This window comes from Pyxicephalus adspersus, chromosome 2 (genome assembly GCF_032062135.1).
Source record: "Pyxicephalus adspersus chromosome 2, UCB_Pads_2.0, whole genome shotgun sequence".
In the NCBI taxonomy this organism is placed as follows: domain Eukaryota; kingdom Metazoa; phylum Chordata; class Amphibia; order Anura; family Pyxicephalidae; genus Pyxicephalus; species Pyxicephalus adspersus.
Window position 1 is genome coordinate 26,530,984 of NC_092859.1, and position 21,964 is coordinate 26,552,947.

General features: G+C 38.9%; 1 protein-coding gene across 1 annotated transcript in view; it reads right to left on the bottom strand.

Annotated features, from left to right (window-relative positions):
* The window catches only part of STK38L (serine/threonine kinase 38 like), a gene marked incomplete in the record, with an annotated part of 37,465 nt that extends 16,478 nt beyond the window's left edge, over positions 1-20,987 (bottom strand). Inside the window, 1 exon segment of the mRNA XM_072400128.1 lies at positions 20,547-20,987.
* Positions 20,988-21,964: the final 977 nt, after the last annotated feature.

Genomic DNA, 21,964 nt, shown 5'->3' on the forward strand with positions numbered 1-21,964 from the left:
TTAAAACCACCATGTAAGATGGTGTTGGAGCTCACAGGGTAAATATGTCATCCAATCTGTCACAAAACAGTTTTAGAGCCTCCTAATCAGTTGTGCAAGAAGCTCCAGGTATTTGATAGCATTTCGGACTGAGAAAAATAGCAGTAAGAAATGAAGGTGAACGCAAAGAGGAGTGTGAGGGGGGACAAGATTTACAAGGAATCAGGATTTCCAATGTCAGAGAAATATTAAAAGTCCTGCTAATAAAAATCCCTTTAGGTCTATAAATAAGCCAGTGGGTGTCCACATAATGACCAGGGCAGGGATCTAGCATTTTCAGGCTGTGAGGCCAGGGAGGACAGATTCCATGATTTCTCATGACATGTATTAGGATGTCACAGAATTGATATATATCACAGAATTGATGAAGCACACCTGGCTCCATTCTGATATTATGTTCTACACCTAGCATTGTTTATTGTTTTGTGGTGGTGACAAATGATTGGTGACTGAGAATTTCTTGGCAGGAAAATCCATTGGTTCATTCATTAATGATTTTACAGACTAAACTCTTTACAACCAAGGGATTGACAACAGGTCTAGAAATCATCATTTATGACCTGTAGCTTGGACTAGACATCACTCATGGAGAGGGGCTCTGTAGGTCACTTTGCTAGATTTCACCAAGCGGTGATGCAATAGAGAAGACAATGAGGTGACATCATCCAGAAAGAGGAACAAAGACCAGCAAAGGAAGTGCAATATAAGCCACATGAATGGCCAAACCTATTAACCCCAAAATGACTACAGCTTTCCAACGCTGTATACAACAGTATCCAAAAGGCTACTCCACGCCTGGGAATTATGATGATGTATAGAATGTTCAAGAAATACAAATAGTTTTGCACACTCACCACTGAGGCTCCAAGGGAACCAGAGGAAAGTGATGTCAGTGCCTCTTCTAATCCTTATGGGTGGAAGACATTACTGTATATTGTATCTATGGCTGCCCAGGGGACATAAGGATGCACAATGCTAATGTTTCAGGGCAGCCAGGGAATAGCATGCTAGCTTTTCTCTTGTGAAACCTAAACACTCAGAGGCAAATAAAGGAGGCCACCATTTAACCTTTGGATGAAATCTGTTTTTAAATACACCCACTAAAAATACATTTATCTGTCAAAAAATTAGCCTCTTGTATACCCTTCCCCACAAGACTGAAGGAGAGGCAGAACTGTGAGACGCTGATAGAATGGTAGTCTTTAAATCAATACTCATGCCCCTGTGGACCTCCTTGGATCCTAGGCTCACATTTTACTTGTAATTTTTTACTAAGCTGGTATTATCGAGTCAGCCTCACCCCTTTCCAATCCCATGTACAATATTGCAGAAAAACGGCCTGGGTATTTGCCCCCTTAGGTCAAAATAACTTGGTTTCCCTCACCCAACTCCATTCAACCACCAGGGCTAAAGAAAGGCTGCAATCTTTTAGCTGCTGGAGTAATTTCCTTTGGCTTCTCGGGATGAACAGAGAAGGAGGGATAAAGGGTACGTTATCTCCTGGGTGGATATGGAGGATTAAAGAAAACTTTTTGTTCTGCCTTCAATGGGCAAAGAACTTTCCTAAATCTCGACTTGTACAATAGTCAATATCCCATGTACAGCCAGGAACTACAGACCTTTACATGGACTTGTGTAACCTATTACCTTACAAAGTGTTTAAGGCCAAGTCAGGTTAGGTATGGTCAACCCACTGCATCGCACCTGTGTTATAGAGAGCCTTGTGACTCATCCAACAACAAGATACTGCACTATTATAAGTCTTGTGTTGCTCAACCTTTGTTGTCCTTAAAAACCTGAAGTGTTTCTATATGACAACACAGGATCTACTGGTAAGAGTATGAAATGTCATCGCCATTTGTCATTTACCATACCAAGAGATGAAAAAAAAATAATTTGTATACAATATTATGCCCCTACATTCCGAAGTTTAAGAGCTAGATTGTACTGACAGGGAGGTTGCAGCGTGTTTGCAGCTTCTACACGCCAGGAGACGTCGCAGCATACGAAGATGCTACATGTACATGCGTCTCCATGCCACAGCCCCCATAGGAAATAATTGGGGGCTGCAGTGAGCAGGACTAGTACCACCCAATGCTGCCAGCTCTTAAATGTGCAGACGCTGGTTAATTTTTGAAACCAGCATTGCTGTGCAAAGAGCAGCCAAGTGTCAGCTACACAAAATCAAGCAACAAAGCAGCAGCTATGAACAGGCCCTAAAGGTTTTACCCTTTGGCAACCCTTTTAGATATACACCTCTACATGGTCTTCTCCGGATGGACCACAAAACCCTTACAAAAGTAAGTCAATAGTGGATTACAGAAATTTCAGCACTACTCTTTAACTTGCAGAAATTTCTGTGTGCACTTAGAATATACAAGCCAATTACCAGATTTCTCTGTTCCTAGAAACGGCAAGTGAGCAGTAAAGTCGGTTTAAGCCTTGTGGGACTATACGCATACTATCTGCAGAGACACAATTATTACATCATCCTCTTTTCACAGACAAACAGGAAAACTCAATGTGCAGTCCAAATACAAGATAAATGAACTTCCCAATTTTGGTCATTATGATGCACTAAACATCAAACTGCTAAGTTGTTATTTTTGGTAAAGAATTACAACTTCTAAAAACAAAACAAATTCTGAAATAAAAACTTAATGCCTAAAAACTAAGTTTTTAATGAAGAACGGATATCACTATCCTAAGTTACACTCCGATTGGATGTACACCCTTCTAAGCCGCATTTTAGGGCCAAATCACATCATTGCAATACCTAACCGTGCATGGAGTTAAAAAGCCCATTTTTTTTTCAATGCACTGAAAATGTCATGTTGCATAACGCAATGCATAGGTGTGGAAGTTACAATGAAAGGCCCTTTATCAAGCTAACACATGTAGGGTTTTGCAAGTATTATAGCAACTGAACTCACATGGCCCATTCTATAAAAAACCTGAGCCTTATTGTATTGCCATGCATACCCTACAGTGTTCTTGTTTATACAGCAAAGAGCTCTATGACTGGAGGGGGACCAGTCATGATACCAAACTGACAATTAAAATATGTAAAATACAACATATATCAATAACAAAACAAGTACCTGAAAAGTGTTTTTTCCCCCTCAGGCATGAAGAGGTGGCATTTCACTTTAAGCCTGACTGATAACTTCTCTACCAGCTGTTGCATACCAGGGAGGTACCCTGAGAAGATTTAGCTGTTAGAAAACCACTTCCGTGTGGTTAGGCTGTGGTTAGTGAGCTGTGGAAGAAGGAGGGGACTTATGGCTTTACACACGACTGGAAAGAGTAGCACAGAAGCAGCTGGGTATGGATATCCAGTCATTAGACAGCGGTGGTAAGAAATGCAATACGCCAAGATGATCCTTCAATGGTCTAAGCATTTTGTGAATTTTCCATTAAATATCGTTTATGTATGGCAGAAGTCCATAGAGAAACTGATTTACGAAATAGAAATTTTTTGACCGTTTTCCAATGAATAAACAATCTCATTTGTCACATTAAAACAATGCTCCCAGGTGGAGGAATTGTACAAAGATTAAGTTGGATTCTTGGACTAAACAACTACGATTGCAAATAACAAGACAGGCCGACGCCAAAGATGACTACATAGTGTCCCTTCTCTAATCTGTGGGCAGTACATGCCAAGATGAACTAAAACATTCAGAGTTTACGCAGCTAGAAAGGCCAGTGATAGATTATTCTTGAGGATTTAGGGTAGGTACACACGTGCAATAATTATTGTTAGAAAACAAATGATTAACAACTGATCAACGATTATGCACAATTACTTTGAACAATCATATAGTGAATGATTCTGTACATGCTATAACAATACGATTGTTCAAATATAATCCACCAATAATGTAGACACACGAGATACGATCGTTTGAACGATGCAGGAAGTGACGTGTACCAGAGAAAAAGTGTATCACAGAACCATCCACAATCACCGAATGATCGTACAAACAATAGATAGCCAACGATCGTCGTCCAGTGAGATCCGCCGGGGCAGTCGTTTGTTTCCAGCAACATCCTTCGTTCGGCATCGTTGTCCAGTTGTTGTGCACTTTTTTGTTAACGATAATCAGATGATCGATCTTTAATCGTTTGTTTACCACAACAAATATTGCACGTGTGTACATAGCCTTACTGCTTGTTAAATATGTAAAAACTTTAGGATCTGAAGAAATAAAAAAGCGGAAAAACAATATCAACAAATAGCAGCCTAAACAGCTAATTGGACCAGCAAAGATGTGGATCCTAAAAGTGTGACGACTCCACCAAGATTCCATAAAGCAAAGCAAGGGCGAGAAAGGAATCACAGCAAATGCATCATTTAAAGTGGACCTATGAGAAAAAAGTACATGCACAGTCTTTAAACAGCACTTTTGCCAAGTTTTGCGGTAAAAATTCGAACAAACCCTTTTTATACATGTGCTTGACCTATGTACTAAACTGGAGCTGCCCTTTAAAAATATGTTATTATGGGTTTATTGATGGCAGGGATACAATGTTACACTATGAAGAATGAGAAAAGAGGGAGTGTAACACACCCTATGGCCATGTTTGTTGTGTCCCAGGTGTATGATGACAGTGTGACAGATTGAGGGATAGGCAACAGCAGCTGTGTTTAACTGCAGATACCCCCAGCTGTGTCAGTCTACACTAACCTGACTGTAACAGAGACACCTGCATTTATTTCAACAATATGCAAACAGGCCTGATAAATAGCTATTCTTCTGTTCACTGAAAGATCAAAAGTCACCAGCAAAAATAAAGTCCAAACATAATAAGCAAAAATATATAAATCTGTATTATTGTGGATCTTTATTAAATTATTTATTTCTTATTTCCTTTTATTTTTTAACTTCTGTATGCTATTGTGGGGGTTCCCTTCATTTTCAGTTCTGCAGACATAGTGGGAAGTAAGAGAAAGTGCACAGAAATACCTTCAAACAGTAAATGTTGGAACACATATGCCCATTGGAAGATTTCCCCTTACTTGTCCAGTAAAACTGTACAATTCAGCATATTCTCCCACTTCCTTTCCTATTGACAACAGTGGCTGATACAACTAGAGAAGGCGAATCTCCCCAGTGGATGGCAACAAAGGCTAGCTTTAGGAAGATTCATGGAAACACAGCTTTTCTTCTGTTCCCAGTTCTAACCTGATGAGGTTGTGCTGAAGGACTGAGGCTCACTGATTTGACTTTTTGTCTGGTGCTGCTCTTTAAAATGAAAGTTTAGCCAAATTTGCCCTAAAAATATGATCACAAGGCAGCATAAAACAGCTCTCTCCATTTATGGGATAACGGGACTGGACATTTATGTATAAGATAATATTGTAATGTAGTTCCTCTTCAGCAATAAAGGACCTCCCTGTCTCTCTTCCTGTTACTGATGTCACATCATGGTCAGCTGAATTGCATCATTGTGAACTGATACACTACAGTCAGTGCTCTGTCCCACTACTCATGGCCATTCTAGAGAAGTGGAAAACCTAAGAATATACCCTGCTTCACAATTTCCAACAATAACTTAGGTCCACCTTCTGGGTTTTTGTCTTGGTCTATACTCCAATGTTAACAGATTTTTGCTAGGATGGATAGAGTAGTAAGAGGGCCAAAATAACATGCTTTACTGGTGAAAATGCAGTTTTTTGCATTCAACAGTGCTGTTCACATATACAAACATCACAGCATGTGGCTGGCTTTGTTTTTGACAAATCAAATCAGGTCCAACCACAGTTTTGATAGGCTGACCAACATACACACACACTGCTCCCCCTTTCCTGTATGGAGGCAGACCAGAAGTTGATTCTGCCTTTTTTATATCCTTCATTTTTGCTCAAGCAGTCCTGGATGCAGGGAGCGTCCCAGCAATGATCAGATGGCTTTTAGGCGACCCAAATCCCCAATCCACTTCTACTAGAGAGGCAGCAGCCCAGTCTACAAATGTAAACAAACACTTGTTAACTCTGGTGGGCTGCCAGAGACATAGGAACACATTGGTGGCAACAAAAGAGTGAGAAAAAAAAATACAGAAACAGACCAATAGACAAGACTCATTCAGGAAAACCGAAGACCCCCTTGTAAGTGGGTAGAATTTATTTCTTTTTATTTCTTTTTCTACTTTAATCTATTTTTTTGTACATGCAAAATGAGTTGCAATTTTGTTTAGCTATTTCCTATTACTTTGCAAAAAAGTTGTCACAATGTCACATTATTTTTATTATCCAGTATTTATATAGCGCCAACATATTACGCAGCGCTTTACGTCGTCTATTGTCATATCACTAACCATCCTTTAAAGGAGCTCCTAATCTAATGTCCCTGCCATAGTCATATGTCATTATCCCAGTCTAATAAATATTGTGTATTAATAATAATGACAAAGAGGGAAGCCAATTAACCTAATTGCATGTTTTGGGGATGTGGGTGAAAGGGTGCCTGGAGGGAACCCACACAAGCAAGGCGAGAACAAACTCTTTGCCTGGGCAGGTTCTGAACCTGGGACCCAAGACTGCAAAGTGCTAACTAGTGAGCCAACAGTGCTGCCCATATTGCTTTATCATTTGAAAAACAAGAAACAGAGTAAATACATTGAAACATGGAATTAGGGAGAGCCTGTAATAATGGCCATGGTTCTAGAATGGAATTTCCAACAAGTTCATAGTGGTGTGATGGTCCAATGCCAAAATATTGTATAGTAAGCCAGTTTTGTTATGAGGTAGACTGTACAGTATCGTTTAGGGTTAAAAGAGGGCTATGTTTGGTAAAAAAAAATAAAAAAATAGAATGTACCAACCAAATAAAACCTGTCTCTTACAACTTATCAGCACATACAAAATGCAATAACACTAGATACACCTGACAAGGCATTAGCAGAGGGTGTATTGTAAAAACTGCAATGATAGCACCTCTAGTGCAGCAAAGAAAAGAATACACACAATTATACAAAGCAGTGACAGGTAAGTACAATGTACAGATAATACTGCCGATTGCTCAATGACAAATAATACCTAGAGAAAAAAAAACAAACAAAAAAAGACTTAATTCTAAAAAGCACCAAGTAATTATTTTTCCCCCCATTCATAGCTATAGATAAGGCCAATTTAGTCAATGTAATTGAGGTGACACGTTTCACCCCAAAAAAGGGTACTCAGGTATCAATCTAAATGGTACCACCAGATACATAGGAAGTCAGTGAAAATGCATTCTTAAGGTATATACATATTTTATGACACTGATAATAATGTACAGCAGTCAGGGAACCAGATCTAATTTTACAGAGTATTTCAGTACATGTTTGTTGGGTGGCATTCAGAATATCAGGAATGGCAATGCACTGCAACGTACATATACCCACCCTAACACGCTTTCTGGAAACACAGGGTAAAAGGAGGTCCGCTTGAGCATACTAAAAATAGAGCTATAACTCCAAGACACAACTACTACAAAACAAAAAACTAAAATCTTAAAACTACGCTGCTAAGTTTTCGGAGTTCTTACAAGTTTAAGCCATTATGACAAACAGAATATTTAATATAGCTGCAGCACATTCCCAGCAATAAATACATTTTAAAAAAATTAAAAGAAAAAGCACATTGGAGCCAACACACAATAGGTTGTTCACACCAACCAATTACCTGCAAAGTTTACATTTCCAAACTGTCCCCTGACTGACTACTAGGGAGCAAACCGCTTTGAGGCCATTGTGGCCCCTGTGTCTGGTTTATCAAAGTAGTGAAACTAGAACAGGATTCTGCAAGTTAACCAGTTACAGAGCAATCATGAATCATATCAGTGTTACTAAATCAGAAGAAACACAGGAAATGCATAAGGTCATGTTTGTTAAGAAATACAGGACTCCTTTTCTTTCCTTCATTCACACAGATCCCAGCAGTACAAGATAACAACAACAAAGAACAGGACTGTTAAGCTACGTACACACTTCCAATTATTATCGTTGGAAAACGAACGACGAACGATCCTGCACGATATCTACGAACGATCGTATAGCACCGATCCTGCACATAGAGATAACGACACGATTGTTCGTAGATATTGTACACACAATAGATACGATCGTTTGAGCGATAGAGGAACTATGTGCACGACAGGAAAGTGAACGAACGTTCGTTCATCGCGCATGCTCAGACCATGGACGATCACTGAACGACCGTACACACGATAGATGTTCAACGATCGTCGTCCAATCCGATCCGCCGGTCCGGTCGTTCGTTTCCAACGACTTTCCTCGTTTGTCGGCGTCTTTGGTTACTTTTTTAACGAACGATTTTTGCCCAATCGATCGTTCGTTTTGAACGATAAAAATTGGAAGTGTGTACGCACCTTTAGGAGTAAATTCAATTGGTCTTTGTTTACACAGACAAGCTTGAGCTACACCTGTGAAATAGAGTGACCATATAAAAATCCCCAATAATAAAAAACTCTACACCTGTGATTACCTTATCCAGAGATCTTTCCTCCAGCAAGGAGGAAGCATTATCCCAGGTAGGATGCATTCATGGGGTGGGAGGAAAATCTAAAGAACAAATTCACTAAAGGGAAAGTTGACCCAAAAAAATTTAGAAAATGTTTACTTTAATGCAAATTGAACTGGTTTAAAACAGCCAATCAAACTCAGTTTCCATTCAATGCAATCTGTATAAGAGTTGAATTTTCTGAATCTCACTGGCGATCTCTGCAATGTGATATTTGCATCAGGTAATCATTGGCTACATGAATTGCTAGGTGGTGGACATGTCTCCCAAAGTTTTATCACTTCCTGCTGATGGAGTTAAGGTGTATCCCTATCCACTACTATTACCACAAAGCAAAGACCAGCAGCACCCCTCATGATGTCTGCACATTACTGGGTAGGTGGATGGGGGCGGGAATGTCCCTATGTTTACACACAGGACAACCTAATTACCATTTATTTATGCTTTTCAACCAGATCTTTCTACCACTTAGTGGGAGGATCTATAAATTAGCTTCTTAGTACCTTCATGCATGAATATTTTTTGACTTGTTACAGTAATCAGTATTTTTTTTTTCAGAAAGCTCCACCTTGTATCAATACAAAGCGGTCCTAGTCTCAGTCTTGGCTGGGCTGATGTCATCAGTCTGCTGCATGCTGGGGGAATCATTTCCTCAGTCCCCTCCTCCCCATGAACAGACCACAGCATTCTGGCATTTTACAAAATGAGAAGTTACATCGAGGCCTGATTTGTATCAGACATTTGTACAGCCGCAAACAATATAAAAACTCATTTTTTTAATGGAAAATATAATAAAAATAAAAGGGGGGGGGGGTGAAGGGGCGAACAGGGAGTTCAAAACAAAAAAAGAAGAGTGCCAATCAGTAACCAGACATCAGTAGAATAATCATATGAGGTCAAACATAGTTCAACACCTCTTAGGTTACAAAGGCAGACAGGTAATTTTAAGAGCAATTTACCTCTACTGGCATTAAAAAAGTTTAGAAAATAACCAAGCTTTGAATAATTACAGCCCCATATGTTCAGGATCAGCTTCTGTGCCCAGTATAACAATGCTGTGTGTTTACAATGCTGATGTAAGCTACACATTATTATTATTATACAGGATTTATATAGCACCAACATATTACTCAGCACTATACATTAAATAGCGACATCTCAGTTATGTGCACCGTGATGTAATATGTAATGAAGATATACATGAGATAAAGATGACTTACTATTGTGTAAAATACTGTGCAGGATTATAAACATACCTATGTACTATAATGTATACCAATTATTTACATCATTGTATTATAAACTGTGCAGTAAACACTTAACATGGGAATAACAAAATGACATAATACAAAAATAGTTATTGTGCCGCCAATTCATCTCCGAAATACCTATTAATACATCACTACATATCTCTACAAATCTGAGTACACAACTACAAACAATACAAAACACCATGAGGGCAATTTACTCCAGACATCCAAATATTGCACAACAAATTGCTCATTGCTCAAGGAACCCCCAGCAATTTCTGGAGGATCCCTGGTTATGAAATGCTGGTGAAGAATAGCTTTGTGTCAAATCTACTGATAAATATGGATACAATTTGGTAAAAAGTAGATTCATTTGGAGGAGTTAATTATAAAAGTTTGTGTAAATCCATAATATTCTTTTTGTATGTTTGGCATTAGGTTGCACTACTTACAGTTGTGAATTTGTTGCAGTTTCTTCCTTGAAAATCCTGCCAGTAAGTTAACTTCAAAGCCCAAATAAAAGTAAGTAGCTGATTGAACCCTTTTTACTTCCACCAAAGTTTCTCTTTGTTAGGGATTCAGATAAGTTATCATGATGCTTTATGACTATTTGTGCTGAGGGTTAACCTGTGCCTGGACTGAGCACATAGACATCCATGGCAGGTGTCAGGAAAGAAAGTAGCAGGGGTAAGAACAGTTCACAAAGATCCCCAGTGATATGTGAACCTAGAAGCACTGAGCACTGCCAGGTTCAGATCTATCAAACCATGGTTGCAGGGAAGAAAGGAGAGTTCTACTAAACCCTGATATCTCTGTAAAGAGACCCTGTCACCTGAACTAAGCAATCACATAGGGAAGCCAAAACTCTTATTTTGTTTGATGTATCAAAGTTTTCGAAAAAATATTGGGGGAGGAACAGAAGAAAAAAAGGGAGGGAAAGGGTGGGAGGTACATATCACTGTAAGTAAAACATATCCTGCCATAACATATCAATATATTAATATATATGACCAGTATAAATCTAATATTCATCTTCACAAAAAAAGGTTGTATCTAGTACATATTTGTCAGCGGGAATATTGTCGACAACTGATTTCGTTTTAGGTATGAGGGGGATGGAATAAAACCCATCTTTTTTTCCTCATATTTCTCCCATTATAAACAATGACAACAGATTCAGCAGACAGGAAGTCAAGAGAAAATCTGCAGCAGACAAACATCTGCCAGGAGTTCTAGTCTTCCCCCTACCTGATTGAATAATAAAAAGATTTTCCATTCTGTGTTGTGACAGTTCTCCTCACTCCTTGCACAGTAAAACACATTGTCAGCAGTACAGGAAATTAGGGGAAATCTCTCAAAAGCAACTCTAAAATCCCTCCAATTTGGCTTGACATACCCCTAAAATATCTATGTACAGTAAGGCATGATGCTGAACATAGATTTGGGTTCACATATTCTTTAGCAATCTGTATATAATGAGATTCAAACTTTGACAACATAATATAGGAGTGTTGTAGTCTATACAGCTGTCACTTGTTTATACCATAATAGCATACGCACTATGCAGCACACACAATGATAATAATAATGCAAGCATTACATATATTCCAGTATCAATACGGAAAATGATAAAGTCATGTACTACAAATAGACAACATATGGGGTGGGTTTTATATACAGAGCAGTGTCAGCATTGTAACATGGTATAGACTATAATCATACACAGGGATGATCTGTCATATAAACACGTCATAACACAAAGAAGCATAATAATAATACTAACATCACTACAGACTATGTACATATGGATGGAAGACTTGTACATGAGTAAATGGGAGGCTCATCTAAGTTATAGCCTGTGAGCTGAGCCCCATGTAATATAGAGTTCTCAGCACATTATATCACAACAGTAATAACACATGGTCATATAATCCTCTACAGACATACAATCATATTCACATACCCAGACACACGTCTACATCATATGCAGAGGCCAGTGTAGTGTGTGCAGCTGTTAGAAGAGTGTTCACCATTGTAACAAAATGTCAATGATCTGTCACATAAAAACATTCTCAATTCACAAAGCTACAACGTATGTGTTACTTGCTGCCATGTTTTTTACTTTAATGCCCAACAGAAAGGTCCTTATAGCAAATAATTCCAATAAATTCCTAAAAGGAACATGCCCTGTTCTAATACCAGTAACTGGAAATTATCCTCTTTTTAGGGGCATATTTCTGTACTTTTAAAATAAGAAACGTTATTAATGGCATAACACAGAGCTGTAGTATTTTAGTATACATAAAGCAATGACTTCTATAAAGACATGATCAAGTCACGTTTTAGAGTCATTTTGATGTATACAAAGGGCACGTTCAGGTCTTCAGGGAACCCCCGCTAAAATTACTATATTCACAGCTCACAGTATATTAGCATTGTGGTCAGTAGCCCAAATACCTCTTACATTGCTGCCCAGTGGTAAGAATGTCATCCTTACAGATAGCCAAAAAGATTGGTGTCTAATATACTGACCTACGAGTCATAAACAAAAAGGACCTCTAGCAATGTCTGCAGATACCCTGGTTGAGAAACATTGCCCTATAGTAAAATTGTATACAGATGGCACTACCAGTACTGTGTATGGTTACATTGTATACACATAGTGCCCATTCATAGAAAGATCGTGCAACATTTAAAGGGAGATATATATATATATATACATACTGTCCCCAATGTTATATATAGAGCAGGGTCAGTATTGTGTATTATTACATTATATACACAGAGCTGTCCTATATGTAATGTTATACATAGAGCAGTGTCAGCACTTATTGTGTATATACACAGACATAACACACACACATTTTATACAATATACACAGCAATGTACAGGGATCTGCGGCAATGTACACACAGTCCTAGGGCTGTCCTGTCATACAATAATAACCCCACAGAATATCATACAGCACACAGCAATGGCAGAATATAACACAACACACACATAGATGGGCTGATACATCACAATTACACAATATCACGTTGCCTGTAGCAACCACTTAGAATTCACACTTTCTATTTGGCTGCAGAGCTGACAATTTGCTTCGGACAATGAGGATTTTTTAAGCTGACTGGAACACTTTTCATACAAAAGCTGAGCTGTCATAATAAATACAAATACTATCCATAATATACACAGCATGCAGTGCCTGGGTACAATGTGGTATTAGAATACAGCACACACATTGCTGCCATATCACTACAGAGGTCAGTATAAAGCTCTGACATTGTGCTGGAATAAAGATAGAATATATAGTATGTAATAGCCCGGTATATGTAGCTCTACCCGGCTCTCACCTCCTCCGGGTGTCCCCGGTATCTCCGCTCACCTCGCACCGTCCTCCGGCCGCTCTACCAGCAGCAGCTCTGCCACCTCTCGCGAGAACCACGCACCTGTCCCTGCATAACCACGCCCCTCACACACACCCTGCTCACACGCCACACCCCCTCCTACTGCTGGTCATCCTTACACTACCGCTAGATGTCCCTGCATCTCCCATTTCTGTCCCCAATACCCAGGCAGCGTGCCGCCATTTTTACGTAGCCTTTCCTAATGTCAAAAGATTGCTTAGGCTTCAATACAATGGCAGCTATCTGAGGACACAAGTTCTTCTAAGTAAAAAGTGTAGTGCACATGGTGCAGTAAATATGAGCACTATGTAATGCCAACAATACCATGCAGTATGGTTGCTATGGGTTATCTACCATTTTATTTTTTGCTTTCCAGAACTACAGTTAAAGACCAAGGTCCCTTAAAAAGAGACTTTCAGAAGGAGCAGCCTGAAGGCTCCTGAGATACGTAATGTAGGCATCCCAGGTGGCTCTAGGCTTCCCATTCAGTGATTACGGCAGCGGTGACAAAGACAGAAGGGGCCTGCTTTTGTATTAAAAAGGAATTTAGGGGGAAAAAAGGACTAACTACCAGGTAATATAAAGTAAAAATTGTGGCGATAGGTCCACTTTAACCCTCCCAGAGGTAACCCCTAGTATGACTTGAGGTAGAAAAAAGAAGCTGGAAGCAGTAACCCCAAGTCACACTCGGGGTAGCTAAACCAATGGAAAACAATAGTAAATCGCGACTTACCTGATCCGCTGGCGTCCTCCGTCATCCTTCGCGTCTTCTCTCTTCCTTTGGCCAGTGTTCTCTGCACCCGATGAGTCACCGGGAGTTCCATTCAGGGAGCGGCGGGAAATTCAAATCTGTTTTTAGTGCATTCAATAACTAATGAATGCAACACAGTGGATTTATATGTGTAAAAGCCGTACATTGTTTTTCATGATAATTTATATTTTACAGTATAACATAAAAATATCAGTATATTGTTTATTTATTTTTAAAGCTAATATATTATTCTGTAAAATACATTGTCATTAAAAACCTACCGCTCTTAGACATATAAAACCGGACAGAAATGAACCGCCCAGGAGGTTAATGGAAATAATGAGAAATAAACACATTCTAAAGATGAATACAGAGATTTTTCTGCAATCACAGCCTTCCAGATGTTGACACTATGTGAAGGTTCTCATGAATGCAGATCTTTGAATATGTAGTAGTAGTAGTTAGTCACATTCAACTAGACTTGTTCTTGTAATGTTGAAGATGTTTTGCAGCCTTGCTGATGAAGCGGCTTGGAAGGCTATGAAACATCCTTAACAGTCTTATGCCAGAATCACACCTATATGTTTGAACGCAAATGTGTTTAAATAGAAATATTTGAAAACAAACTTCAGCCTCTCCTTAGTTTTTCCTCTATGTTTTATTCTCTCCTCTCCTGTCCTTGTATCTTATTCCTTTATATTCTTTCTCATCTTCCCAAATTTATTCTCTCACCATATTCTCCTAATTTACTCCTCTGGTCCTATTTTTTCTAGACATATCTCCCCCATATTCTCTTTTCATCTTCTCATTTCCTCAAGCTCTCCCATTCTTTCTTCATCTACTCCTTTCCTCACAATCCCTGTACTGTACTCATGTTTCCATTCATCTCATCCCATCCTTCCTTTATCCTATATTTTCTCTTCCACTCCTCACCTTTTCCGCTCCCACATTTCTTCTCTCCTCTCCTCCTCTTCCTTTTCTCATCTTTTCTCCTCCTCTTCTCATCTTCTCTCCTTGTTTTCCTTTCTCACTCCATGTTTTCTCTTCCACTCCTCACCTTTTCCGCTCCCATATTTCTTCTCTCTTCCTCATCTGCTCCTTTTCTCATCTTCTGTCCTCCTCTTCTCATCTTCTCTCCTTGTCCTCCCTCCTCACCCCATTTTTCTCTCCCACTTCTCACCTTTTGCTCTCTCATATTTCTCATCTGCTCTTCCTTTTTCATCAACTCCTCATCTTCTTTTCTGGTTCTCCCTCCTCATCCTATATTTCTCTTGTGCTCCTCACCTTTTGTTTTCTCATATTTCTTCACTCCTTTCCACTTCATCCACTCTTCTCTTCTCATCTTCTCTCCCCACTCTTCTCTTCCCATCTTCTCTCCTTGTCCTCTCTAATTCTCCTCATCTTTTCAGTTCCTCCCATTCTTCTTATCCCCTCCTCTCCTAAGCTTTGTACATACCTCAGGTAATTGTCACCGGAGACAAACAGTCCTGGACGAAAATCTGACATGCATCATTCCCCTGACATCGTTCATCAATACACAGAGGCAGAGGCAGACTGATGAACAACTGATCAGGAATGACCAATGTGCACAGGATGGTGCTGCTAGCTCGTACTCCCTCCTCCCAAAAGCATTTGTTCATTCATTTGTCACTAGAAAAAATTACAAAATGTACACATGTACACATGTCAGATTTTAGCCTTGTTTTGGGGGGGAACATACATTCACAGCAGATTTATAAACGAGCAATGAGGAAGAACCACTATGCTTTTTATAGATGAGAGTACAAGGAGGTGCCCCTCTCTATAAAATAAAATGGCACTGTGTGTACAGCACCCATTTATTCATCTCTCACTGGAAATGATGACGAAAGATCATTTCCAGCGTGCATTTATCTATGTGAGACATCACAAATCTTTTCAAGGAGTCAGTCCAGCCAAAGTTGTTATTTCGGCTTTACAGTGGATGGATTGGGTTGGGCTACATTATACATTTCTGGTAGAGATTCCAGCATTTCTCTCCTCGAAACAAAACATCTGCAGCACCTTAACTTGTAGATCCTGCCAAATGTATTGCATTTGTTAGCAGCACTGATGTTAGTGTACATAAACAATAATTATAACCAGCATTTCAATGGTAATTCACACGTGAGACAGTACAGAGGAACAAAGAGTATGATATGGGACAGGTATGACATGGAGGCGTAATATGCTGCAGATTAGCAACATATGACACGCTCCACATGCCATAACATTAGGTACTCCTTCACACCAGCAGCTTTGGACAAGGTTGCCTAACGTAATCCAAAAACAAGTATAAGGCAATTTGCCTTATGCCCTATGGCTTCAGTTTTCACTTACATACTGTATGGGTGTGTGCTAAAAAAATAAAAATGGACATTTTTCAGAAGTATTTTCTAATACTGCAACAAATAACAGTAAAACCAACATTTAGAAAAAAAAGTAAGCCCTGCAATGTGTAGTAACATTTTATTGCAGCAAAACATGTACCAGATATTTGAAATTCTGTGGTGTGAATGGGTCCTTATGAGCAGAGTGTGCTGGGCTTGGCTAGTTCTACCTAATATATTTCTTGCCAACTTAGGCTACGTACACACCTCAGATGATTCTCTTCTGATAATCGCCTCAGGGCTGATATCAAAATAGAATGTGGCGTGTGTGATAAATGATCGTAATTAAAGGGAACAGCGCTGCGTAATATGTTGGCGCTATATAAATCCTGTTTAATAATAATAATAATAAAAAGGGAAGGGGAAAGAGCGCAGCGGGTTGTCGCTCCGTCGTTCTCCCCCCTCCAGTCTTCATATGTACAGCACTCATTCATGCATCATGCAGTCTTTTGCCGTTGGAGAGGATCGTGAAAGATCCTTTCCAATGACAATTAATGCACGTGTGTACCTAGCCTAAGGCTAGGTACACACGTGCAATAATTATCGTTTGAAAACGAACGATCCACGATTATTCACGATTATTTTGAATGATCGTATTTTGCACAGTTCTGTACATGCTGTAACAATATGATCGTTCAAATATAATCCACCAATAATGTACACACTAGGAATGTTCGTTTGAGCGATCATAGGAATGTTCATTTGAACGATCATTTGAAGGATCATTCAAACAATGCAGGAAGTGACATGTACAGGAGAAAGTGTATCCCAGAACAATCCACGATCACTGAATAACCGTACACACAATAGATTACGAATGATTGTCACCCAATCAGATCCACCGGGAAGGTTGTTTGTTTCCAGCGAGATACCTCATTCGTCAGCGTCGTTGATCAGTCGTTCCGCACTTTCTTTGTTAACAATTATTGTAAGATCTTTCGTGGATCGTTCGTTTCCAATGACAATTATTGCACGTGTGTACAAGGTCCTGTAATAGCAATGTTAGATCAAGGGTGGGCAAACTTTTTGCCTCAGCGGCCACAATGAGTTTTAAAAAAACTGATATAAATTAAGTGTAAAAAAGTAAAAACAATTACCAAAAATTAAATAAAACTTACATCCAAATTAAATTCAATTTCAGTGAAACCAGTGTTGTTGGTATCCCTTTTTTTTGCCAGTGGACAATTTTGTACCAATATTTGCCGGGCCGGATTAAAAAGCCGTATATGGTCAGCGGGCTGAAGTTTGCACATGCCTAAATTAGACCCTGCTTGGTGGTTTAACTTCTAGAGAACACTTCCAAACACTATTTTTTATTTTCAGTTGATCTTTTAGCTCTCTGGCATCATTTAAAACAAATATCCGTTATTGAATGATGAATGCTGTAAACTAATCTAACAGTTGATTGCCTAGGATTACTGTACTTTGACCTTGATTATTCCTCATTATGCTACATTACCAAAACCACACTGTTTAGTGTCAAGGTACTTCACTAGTTTTTTTAAGAATTAAAGGGATACAAAATATAAAAGTACATGTAAACCCAATGACCAAAATCTGATATGACCCACAGAAATTCAACTGCATTTCACTGCGAAAGAAATTTGTGTTGATTATGAAGATTACATAGGTATTTGTTTAAATTAAGCACTTTGTTAGAACAGTAAGTACAAAGAACTTTTTATTGCACTTTTTAACTGCCTGGAGTGTAGCTTTAAGGCTTGTAGACATCAATACTTCAATTTATTAAGTCCACCTGTTAGGAATGAGTGTTGTGAAAGAGGACTGGCTAATGTCTATGTACGGTTTGCTACTGTTATCAATTTAATAAACACAGAGACATAAACACTTAATTTTTTGCATTCCATTTGTACACATTGACACCTACACACACCCTGACACACCTCTGTACATTAATAAACACGAAACACAGCTAAACTTAAATCATGAGAAATAGAGTGTATTTTGATGATATACAGATTTATATTCAGTGCTAATTGAACAAAATTATAGTTCTACAACCAGCAGAATCAGACTGTTCCTTTTTATCAACAATATTTTAGGGCCTTCTTGCACATCACAAACACTCAAAAAATTACCTAGAATGGCAGGCCCATAGATAATCATACTTTAAATATGACAGGTTTGCTTTGTAAAGAAATTATAGGTTTATGGCAGATACTGTTTTGCAGCTCCACAAGATCCCATAAAACTTATAGCAATTGTCAGGTGTCTGGATTCTCTTGGTAAAGCTGGCCATATACTGTTAGGCTACCTACACACTTCCAATGGTTCTCGCCTGATAAACCGCGCAGGGCCAATATCGAACGAGAATCTGAAGAGTGTACAGTGTGCGTTGTTTATCGTCTGAACGACCATCCTGGAGGATCCACGGACGATGAACGACAAACGATCGTAATGCAAGGGAAGGGGGAGAGTGTGCAGCAGGGTGCCGCTCCATCGTTCTCCCCCTCCCCTCTCCATTGAACAGAATGGTGCTGTATGTACAACCCTCGTTCATGCATCGTCCAGTGCATAGTCGTTGGAAAGGATCGTGAAAGATCCTTTCCAACCACTATAATTGGAAGTGTGTATGCAGCTATAGATGTTTGCAAAATAAGGCAAATTAGTGATATCTCCCTGATACTGATTGTTTACCTGGATTACCACCACACATTAATCGATATTAGCAGAAATGTGCTGCACAGGGAAAAAGAAGGGTACACATTTTATTCTAATTAGTTGGGGCAGCATGGTTAGCACTCTTGACTTTGCAAAACTAGAGTCAAATCTTAGTCAGGATACTATATTACATTGAGTTTGCATGTCCTTTCTGTGTTTGTGTGAGTTTCCTTACACACGCAGTAAGCTTAATTGGCTTTGCCCCAAAAATTGGCAAATAACTTATTGCCAAATTGCTAATAACTTATGACTATGTTTTGGGCCCCCTAATATTCAAACCAGGCCCTTATACAGGCATAAAGCCTGTGCCTAGTCAGACCCCAAGCTCTCTCTTAGTGGAGGATCCCAATGATATTTTGATGGAAGTTCCCAAAATGAATATCGGAGGTTTGCTAGGACCACAATCAACTATTTATTCCTGTGTTTCCTATTGCAAGTTTTCCTTCACCTCTTGTTTGGTGAAAACATTGTCAGCAGGACAGAACAAAAGGTGAAATCTCTCCAACTGAACATTGTATTGCAAGAGAAACCCAACAGAAGCAATCATTTATCCCTATTTTTACCAAGACTACAAAAATCATTCTGATGCTTTGATACAGATAAAAAAACATTATATACAGTAAAGGAACAGATGTGAAGTTTCTTTGAGTAACCCTGCTTGGCCACATGACAAGAACATGTCATTCCTGAATGTACCACAGCAAACATAACACTGCTGTGTGACACCTGTGAAAAGGTGAAAATAGACACACAGCAGATGTGAACTGTGTGAAAGAGCAAATAGGAGGAAGATTGTTAAACAAGGCTGCAAAGTCACAAACCATCCACAGTCTGCTGGGATAATTGCAGCTCTGTTTACCATGGGTGGGACACCCTCTGAGGGTTTGAAAGAATCAAAGCCATTTATACCTGCTGAAATTAATAGTCCAAACAACCTTAAAGGAACTTGAAAGGCATAGAACACACTAGCAGATTTTCTGACAATTTTGCACAAGGCTGACTGGTCTGATTGATATTCCAAACGGTTATCGGTTAAGCCTCAAAACAGTGCATACACGTACCATATTCAAATCATTGAACGTTAAGGGCTATGCCCCTAGGAATGCATGTGTTGCACACACATTTTTATTTTATTATTATTATTATTATTATTAATAATTATAAACAGTATTTATTTAGCACCAACATATTACCGAGTGCTGTACATTAAATAGGGGTTGCAAATGACGTACAGAAACAGATAGTGACACAGGAGGAGAGGACCCTGCCCAGAGGAGTTTACAATCTAACAAGTGGGGGAATTATCACACAATAGGAGGATAAAACTCATCTGCAATGTACCTTTTCTATTTCTTGGTTTACTTGCACACACACTTGGTATATCAGTTTTGTAAGCATGTCTATGTCTAATTGGCTCCCCAACAAATATCCACACAGCAAATGGCAAAAGTTTAACTTTCACAGAAAAAAAATTAACTTACCTTTGAAAGGATCTGCAGGTTTCTTGGCTCTATTCCTCTGTGATCTCTCACCATCCCAGTGTCCCTCAGTGCATCAGAACAGGCGCCCGGGAAGAATCACTGACGCATACACTCGTATGGTATCAAGCAATCTTCAACTTTATTGTAACAAACTTCTGGTTTATATATTAAAACAATATATCCTAGCGCATGCTCATTAGAGTACATAGATACTAGTTTATCTATTCTAGATCTGAAATTAATTGGCTACATATTTTCAGACACGTACAAAAGACCTCATAATTCATAAATAATTGACCTTATCTGAGTTAGCAAAATTAACAAGGACGCTCGTCTCGACAGAACATTAGATTTATAGAATCTAAACAACCTAGGAATACATTCATAACTAAGCTAGAATCTGAAACAAAATGGAGTGTGTCAGGAACAAAATGGAGTGTCTCAGACCCTTTCAACCTTTACCTGTGAAATGTCCTTCATCCATCTATAACATGAACGTGGTAGATCCCACTCTGTCTTGGCTTCCCTCTACATTCTGAGGCTCGTCATTTCTTCCAGCACCACCATCTTCTTTCTCCTGGGTTCTTCTTTATGTCACACAAACTCACACTGCTCATGCACAAGATTGGATGATGAGTCTTTCTCCAAAAGTGAAAGTGCCAATTTCACTGTGCAGATGACTATGGATTTTGTTATGTTGGGGCTATATACATTCTAGGTAATAATAATAATAATAATGCAGAGAAGGAGCAACCCTCAACCTCCTGGGATATGTGACACAAGTATGCCAGGAGGCTGCAGGTTTTCTGTCTTTACCTGTGCTGCCGTGGGGACCACCCCAAAAATGAAAAACATTTGTTCCATCATGTAAACAGGTTAGCTGTCCTTTAATATAATGTTAAAAAATGTAATGATAGGCCCACTTTATTGTGACGCATAAGTCATATTTATATTAATTTTGGTCACTTCCAACACGCATACACCAATAAACACTTGCACTATGGTATGTTAGGAAGAAAGGGTCAGTTGAAATTTTTTAAAGAACTGCAGTGCATTGCAGATACACAATAAAAATAGATGGGCACATGGACCAAAACAACTTTTTCAAATAACTGCAGGCAGATATAGAAGAAAGAAATAAATGCATCTCTATCTTCATCATTATTATTATTATTATTATTATTTTTATTATTATTATTATTAATAATAATGATAATTATTATATTAAAACAGGATTTATATAGCGCCAACATATTAGGCAGCGCTGTACAATAAATAAGGGTTTCAAATGACAGACAGATACAGACAGTGACACAGGAGGAGGAGAGGACCCAGTCCTGAAGAGCTTACAATCTAGGGGATTGTAGCTCTATCTTCATCAAAATATCCGTAAATGTGTTTTTATGTAAATACCTGGA